Source organism: Lipotes vexillifer, unplaced genomic scaffold (genome assembly GCF_000442215.2).
Source record: "Lipotes vexillifer unplaced genomic scaffold, Lipotes_vexillifer_v1.1 scaffold365, whole genome shotgun sequence".
Classification (NCBI taxonomy): Eukaryota; Metazoa; Chordata; class Mammalia; order Artiodactyla; family Lipotidae; genus Lipotes; species Lipotes vexillifer.
The window spans coordinates 2,353,614-2,362,348 of record NW_006781263.1 but is presented as its reverse complement, the minus strand read 5'-3'; positions in this window follow the sequence as shown (position 1 = coordinate 2,362,348).

Below are 8,735 nucleotides of genomic sequence, written 5' to 3'. Positions count from 1 at the left end.
CGGAAGAGCAAAGGGAACCTTCCCAGAAGCTCACAGCAAAGCTTGCCATGCAGCTCACCAGCCTGGACCCAATCAGGTACCTCCTCCTGGACCATATCGGGGACGGGCTATGGCATTCCCCGCAGGACAGATGGGCTTGCCCAGACCTGGAGGTGGGGCAGCTCCAAGGCAGGGGGGTGGCGAGTGGGTAGCTGAACAGTGGGCTTTGCCAAGAGGAGGAAGGAGGGAGGCCTGCTGACCAGTGTCAACCTGTCCACTGCCGATGCAGCTCCATTACGCCCACTTCCTGGTGTCGGGCTAATGTTACTTCCTCAGGATCACACACACCGTCCCCTAGACCAGGGACACTCAGAGTGTGGTCCTCCAGCCAGTGCTGCCTGCAGGGTGCCCTGGTGTGCAGGAGAGAGCACAGAAATGGGGAGGAAGCTTTCAGCCACTTCACAGAGTCATTCATGCCTGTGGAATCTAATAATAACCAAATTTGGGCTTGTATTTTGCGTGTCTTTTTTCATTTCATTTTTCTAGTAATTTGCTGTACTGTACTTTACAAAGTATTGCTCCAGGATAGATTTTTTTGTTTAACAGCTGGTCCTCCTCCATGGCTTCCTGTGTCTCCCCTCCGGAAAGCGCAGCTTTAGAGGGAGGCCCCAAGATCAGGAACAAAGCTGATGCCCCACGGGGCTCCTGGACACTGCTGGCTCTCAGTGTTTGTTGTCTGAATAAACGAACAAGGGGCAGAGCTGGGACTGAAGTCCAGGTTTGTAAATTCCAAATACTAAAGCTGCCTCAATTGTGCCCTAAGGAGACTGAGAAGATAAATATGTCACCTGACCCCAGGGGTGGTCGGCAACTATAAAGTGACGAATGACCTAACCTGGAGATGGAGCCAAGAATGCCTGTGAAAGTGTGACTCTCTCCTGGGCAGGAGGCCATGAACTCTAGGGACTGACAACTTCGGATGCCCCGCAAAGTGCTGCCATGGCCAGCCTCTGGACAAGCCCTGACCCGTCCATCGAACTCCCTGGGGACCGCAAGGCAGCTGCTGGGGGAGGAGGAGGGGAGGACGTGGAGGTGGGAAGTGGGGATTCTGTTTTCCTATCAGAATGAACCACGCTGCTCCGGAGCTCAAACAGCCAGACAGACCTCTTTAAAAGTCACATTTGCATTTGTGAAATCTGTGCGGTGGGGGAAGGGAGAAACGTCTTCGCTGCTCCACTGAGAATTATGAAAGTGGCCTTTAATAATTCTGAGACTAGGGCTTCCCTTGTGGCGCAGCGGTTGCGAGTCCGCCTGCCGATGCACGGGACGCGGGTTCGTGCCCCTGTCCGGGAAGATCCCACATGTCGCGGGGCGGCTGGGCCCGTGAGCCGTGGCCGCTGAGCCTGCGCGTCCAGAGGCTGTGCTCCGCAATGGGAGAGGCCACAACAGTAAGAGGCCCGCGTACGGCAAATAATAATAAATTAATAATAATAATAATAATAGATTCTGAGACGAGACTCTCCCGAATCCTCTCTCTGCCCCCATGTAGACCTCAGTGCCAGCTCATTCGTATCACCCATCCCCCTATTTTACACCAAGGGATCAACAGGGTGATAGAAAACCCAGGGATGCATTGTCCTTCTACTTACAAAGTAATATTCTAAATACATCTCACATCCTGGCAGGTCATGAAGTGAGCACCACCCTCCCTGCCTGGTGCCCACTGCCCCTTCCAGCCAGGCCAGGATCTGCTGGCTGAGGGACAGATCGCCACTTTCTTTTCCTTTTTGTTTTTAAATTTGTATTGGAATAGAGTTGATTTACAGTGTTGTGTTAGTTCACGTGTACAGCAAAGTGACCCAGTTATACATATACATATGTCCCCTCTTTCTTAGATTCTTTTCGCATATAGGTCATTACAGAGTATTAAATAGAGTTCCCTGTGCTATACAGTAGGTCTTTATTAGTTATCTATTTTACATATGGTAGTGTGTGCATGTCAATGCCAATCTCCCAATTTATCCCGCCCCCCCCCCTTCTCCCTGGTAACCATAAGATTGTTTTCTACACTTGTGACTCTATTTCAGTTTTGCAAATAAGTCCATTTGTACCAATTTTTTTTTAGATTCCACATCTAAGCGATATCATATTCAACAAAATACTAGCAAACTGAATCCAACAACACATTAAAAAGGGTCATACACCATGATCAATTGGGATTTATCCCAGGGATGCAAAGATTTTTCAGTATATGCAAATCGATCAGTGTGATACACCACATTAACAAACTAAATAAAAACCATATGACCATCTCAATAGATGCAGAAAGAGCTTTTGACAAAATTCAACACTCATTTATGATAAAAACTCTCTAGAAAGTGGGCAATGAAGGAACCTACCTAAACATAATAAAGGCCATATATGACAAATCTACAGCTAACATCATACTTAATGGTGAAAAGCTGAAAGCATTTCCTCTAAGATCGGGAACAAGACAAGGATGTCCATCCTTGCCACTTCTATTCAACATAGTTTTGGAAGTTCTAGCCCTGGAAATCAGAGAAGAAAAAGAAATAAAAGGAATCCAAACGGAAAAAGAAGTAAAACTAGCACTGTTTGCAGATGACATGATACTATACATAGAGAATCCTGAAGACGATACCAGAAAACTACTAAAACACATCAGTGAATTTGGTAAAGGTTCAGGATACAAAATTAATGCGCAGAAATCTCTTGCATTCCTATACACTAACAACAAAAGACCGGAAAGAGAAATTAAGGAAACACTCCCATTTACCATCACGTCAAAAAGAATAAAATACCTAGGAATAAACCTACCTAAGGAGACAAAAGACCTGTATGCAGAAAACTATAAGGTGCTGACGAAAGAAATCTTTTCCTTTTAAACGGAAACAGCATATGCCACTGCCTGCTTGAGAACCCTCATTGATTAGAAAAGAAAACTTTTCTCTCTCCTGTCTTTCAAAAGCCATAGCAAGGCTAAATGAGGTGGGGGAGGGGTGCAGAAGGAAAAAAAATAGGAATTTCAACACATTCTGCTTAGGAAAGCCTCTCTGCATCCTTTAATCTATTTGCCCTTAAACAGCAGGGGAAAACTATGCATTTACATGAGTAAACAGCTACTTTCATTTCAAATAGGGGTTTAATCTGTTTACTTAAAGGATTTAAAGCAAATAATTCAAAAAACCTTCCAAGATGCCAGCCATAATTTCTTCCCTTTAAAGGAAAGACTGGGCAACTTTTGGAGTATGGGTGGAAATTAGTTTAATTAGGTAATTAAAGGTAATTAAAAGGCAAACATTGCAGGATGTGAATATTTAATACAGCACCAGGCTGGATCCCTTCCCACGAAGTGGACAGCACTGAGTTTCCAAAACTCCTCGCTTCTCCCCTACACACATACACAGCACACAACACACATACACAGACACACACACACACAACAAACACAACACACATACACACACGCACAAACATCTTATGCATCATACCCTAGGTGCTAAATGAACTATAGTAACTCCTGGGTTTTAGCATTTTTTTTCACTTTGATGTAAATTAGGTATGTGTATGCAGAGAAGGATATAGAAAATATTTTGGTGACAGGAGTGTCTCCTGTGATTAATATTCATGTCCAAAATGAGCAGCACGGACCACGTGGAGGAGTATTGCCACCTTTCTGAGTTATTTGCTTAATCCAGTGTTCAAGAGAAACACACGAGAGGATCCTTTTCCAGATCAGTATCAGTTACTTTGTTATCTTTTCAAAATATGTTTTTTATAAGTAGAGTTGACATTCTCTGAATTTGTATAAATCTTTAATATAGAGCAAATTCACAAGGGAAGTAGGAAGGCTGACTCGCTGACCTACCTGTAAATAGGGCTCCTGTCTCTGTAACCCCACGTGGCACTATGTGCAACCCAGAGCCGCAGATGTCTTAGGTGATGTAACAGTGCTGGGCCTCAGCCACCATGCTGTGAGGAAGCCCAGACACACGGAGGTGCATCTCCTCCAAAGTGAGGAGTTTTGGAAACTGGGTGCCTGTCCACTTCGTGGGAAGGGGTCTAGCCTGGTGCTGTATTAAATATTCAGATCCTGCCGAGACTCTAGCCACCAGCCAACATCAACAGCCAGGCACCTGAGTGAGCGAGCTTTCAGGTGGTACCAGCCCCAGCCTTCAAGCCGCCTCAGCAGAGAAGAAATGACCACTGCCCAAACTGCAGATTCCTGAGCAAAACGTGTTGTCGTTTTAAGCCACAAAGTAGTGCGTCATTTGTTATGCAGCCATAATAACTGGAACAGATTTTGTAACTCTTGAACCTCTTGACTGTGCTTGTTTCTCCACTTAGAATATACCTATGGGCGGCTGTGTTAATGCTCCCCTTACCCCCACCAAAGGAGAACAGGTGGCACAAGACTGCTTTACCCTAGGCGTGTCCCAGATTCGCCCTTCGTACACCTTAAAACTCGGTAGAATCCTTAGGGAAAAATGTGCTTCCCATCGGCAACTCCTGTTAATAGAGTGGTTGGTGTTCTCAGTAAGCCAAACATATTTCCTCAAGCCTTAGATGTCGCAAACCAAAAGGATAAGCAGGATAAGAGAAAACTATTCCTATGCAGATAGCCCTGATTTAGCAAAGGTCAATCCTTCATAAATCTGCGATGGGGGTTTTGTCCCTGCTCTGCCTCACAGCCCGGGAAGAATCCTGGAAGCCTGCTCAGGAGATAATGGGAGGCAGTGGGGTACCCATCCCCACCACCATCGTGCGCCTGACTCACAAGCACACACACCCAGCCCTGCGTCCCTACAGCTGTTCAGCAAGGATTCTGTCTGATGCCAGTTCTTCCCATGGCCCCCATTGCCTGATGCCCTGAGTTTGGAGAACAGGAACAAGGGGTCAGGCATAGAGTGTCTGGGAGCTTTGAAATGAAAGTAGTTTCCTATAATAAAAGCTGAAAAGGATCCCAAGCACCGGTGTGTCCTTGGAACTCAGAACACACTTCCTTATGGAAACGAGCAAGTTATTTACAAGTAAACTTTTGGAGCACAGTGAAGTCACAAGCTGGGGGCTTAGCTGCATCTCTCGCTCTCCCCTGGGAAGGTGAAGGATATCAAGCTTTTACATCACGTCGTATTTATCATATGATATCTTATCACACGTGTCAATGTAAGCTCCTTGAGGGGATGCTCATATGACAGCCGTCTCTGTGTCCCCATAGATGCAAACGCTGGCCCTGGAACATAGCAGGTGCTCAACTAACGTTTAAGAAAGGAAGGAAGATGGCAATAGCTATGAGAGACCCAATGAAACCTATTAAACCCTTCCCGCATAGAAATTTCTACCAAGCAGAAGCTTCCAAACTATAAGCCAGTGGTGCATTTGTCACTTTGATAAGTGGCATCTTTGCAAAGCGGTGAGTGGGAGAGGTCCTGTCAGTCTCCAGTTTCCATCATGAGCATCTGCTTTCCTCCAGCCAGGACCATGATCCCATGAAGAGCCCAACCCCAGTGGCAGCAAGGCTGGCACGTAGCTACAGAGCAGGCATCAGAGCATTTATATGGGTCTGGCTATTAAACTAATTTATAGTATCCAACAATTATTTCTTAAATTACACATAAGCTCATCCTTTCCAGGAGAGCAAAATGATCTTACTTATAGTGTGTGTGTATGGTTGAAAGGGTGGGGGGGACAGGGGTGGTTGGTGGAGAGAGGAGTGTAGAATCTAAAATTAAATTTTGACAACCTCACAATCCAGATGTTTCCCTCTGCATCCTTATTCCCAGGAGCAGAGGTCTTTGGTGTCAGGTCACACCCCTCGGCCCATCACTGATTCCAGCCACAACTGCAGGGCACAGCTCTGGGGATCCTCAGCCGGTGTGTACCTTCTGCTCTGGGGCTTCCCAGGAGCAAACAGAGTGACAGAGGATACTACAGCCCCCAGGGCAACCTTCAGCCGATGGAGAAGTGCTCCAGCCACCTGTCCTTCAGGCAGAAACCGGAGGCCCTGGTGGGGCTGAGCCATGCTTGCTAACAGCAGCCACCCTGCTCAGGCACCCTCACTGGCTCTTCCTTCTGTCCTGCCTCCATCTCCCCGGCCCTCCCGCCTGCTTCCTGGGATCACAGCCCAATTAACTCTCTGTACCCAAATCCTGGTATCAGGCTCTACTTTCAGGTAACCAAACTAAGACCAGCCCTAAATCTGAGAGGGTCAGAAAATGGCACCAAAATGAGAAAACATGAAACAAACAAGTGTGTACGAGAAAAATTATGAGTCTGTATCCAGCTCAGTCAGCTAACACTTTTCTGCGGAAATATCCAAAGTATGTGGCATGAAAATGATGATCAAAATCATCTTTACTCACATTATTGAGCACTTATTATGCGCCTTGCTGTACATTCACACATGGATGACCGCATTTCAGCCTTCCAACAACCCTAAAGAATATTTTATATTACGGTTCTTTGGGCAGTATTGACCTTCGGATCTTTTATTTACTATCTCATCAGGTCCGGCCCTATCGTAGGCTCTACTCGGCACTCCACTAGTGTTTGGAGTCCTCCAAAGTGGGAGGAAGACCAGGCCTCAGAATGCTCAGCTTCTAACTCAGCTGGACAAGCTGCTCACACGACGGCAGATGGTGAAAGGCACTCGGGTTGGGTCCCAGCTCTGCACTTACTTACTATCTGTCCTCAGGCAAGTTTTTTAGCCTCACTACGCTTCAGTTTCCTTATATGAAAATGAGGATAACAATGGTATCTTCCCACTAGGAGGCTATGAGGATTAAATGAGCAAATGCATGAAAAGTTCTTAAAGGATCTGGCGTGTAGCAAGAAAACGTTTTCCTAACCGTGTCATTTGGACCAAGAAGACCAGGGATGCCCTTTTAGCAATGAGATTCATAGCAGCAGGGCCTGGGGGTCAAGCAGTCACAAGAATCCCACCTCCAGCTCCATGAGAGAAACTTTCAGAAGACACTGGGGATGCCCGTACCATGTAGAACTTCCCCAGGAACTGCATCAGCCTCTAGGGAGAGCACAGGTCCAGGGAGCTACGTTTACATCTTGTGCCTTGGAACACGAAGTTTACAATTCAAGGACGAATCATCCACCTCACTACAAATAACTCATATTCATTTATTTTTATGGCTGAGTAATATTCCATTGTATATATGTGCCACATCTTCTTTATCCATTCATCTGTCGATGGACACTTAGGTTGCTTCCACGTCCTGGCTATTGTAAAGAGTGCTGCAATGAATATTGTGGCGCATGTCTCTTTTTGGATTATGGTTTTCTCAGAGTATATGCCCAGTAGTGGGACTGCTGGGTCATATGGTAGTTCTATTTTTAGTTTTTTAAGGAACCTTCATACTGTTCTCCATGGTGGCTGTATCAATTTTCATTCCCACCAACAGTACAAGAGGGTTCCCTTTTCTCCACACCCTCTCCAGCATTTATTGTTTGTAGATTTTTTGATGATGGCCACTCTGACTGGTGTGAGATGATACCTCATTGTAGTTTTGATTTGCATTTCTCTAATGATTAGTGATGTTGAGCATCCTTTCACGTGTTTGTTGGCAATCTGTATATCTTCTTTGGAGAAATGTCTATTTAGGTCTTCTGCCCATTTTTGGATAGGGTTGTTTGTTTTTTTGATATTGAGCTGCATGAGCTGCTTGTATATTTTCGAGTCTGTCATACAAAGTGAAGTAAGTCAGAAAGAGAAAAACAAATACCGTATGCTAACACATATGTGTGGAATCTAAAAAAAAAAAAAATGGTTCTGATGAACCTAGGGGCAGGACAGGAATAAGGATGCAGACATAGCGAATGGACTTGAGGACACAGGGAGGGGGAAAGTTGACCACCTAGAGGGGTGGGATAGGGAGAGGCAAGAGGGAGGGAATATGGGGATATATGTATACGTATAGCTGATTCACTTTGTTATACAGCAGAAATTAACACAACATTGTAAAGCAATTATACTCCAATAAAGATGTGAAAAAAAAAAAAAAGCACCAATCATCAACCAGTTAGGAAGTAGGTGTTCCCTCCTGAGAACAAGAAGCAAAAGACAAGGGGGCTGTAACAGACGGGGGCGAGCGCTTACATGGAGCGGTCACCCAGACTGAGGTGGCCAACTCCAGCTGTGTCCTCTCACGACAGGCAGAGAAGGCGGGTCCATGGAGAGACACAGGGAACCAGAGCAGACACAGAGAGAAAAAACATGCCACATGGCTGCAGGAAAAGAGGCAGAGAGCCGAGATGGAGACAGAGACATAGAGACAGAGAAGGAGTAGCTGTTACGGCCCCTGCAAGTTTCCTACTTCCATCTGGCTCTGCAGCTCCCCTTTTCCCTGAGCTGTCACTGTGTCCCTTCGATAAACTCCATTTGACATAAGAGCGCGTTTGTTCTGCTTGTGTTCTGTTCCTTACAACGAAAGAGCTGTGACAGGAGCAGTGCTGTAGGGCCAATGCTCATCCCGGGGCCAGACACGGTAGGATCTGGACAAATATTTCTGAACTGGATGAATCGAGTAAACACATTCGATGGCCATACTTACTGACTAATCCGCGGCTTTCTTCAAGCTTCTAGGAACAAGGGCATTGCCCTTTTCAGTTTCTTAATTTGTTAGCATCACTATCACTTTTGGGTACAAAGATGACAACATAAAATGTTATAATGCAGAAGGAGGAAGCATCTGATCCTAATTCATAAAGATGCATTCGGTAGA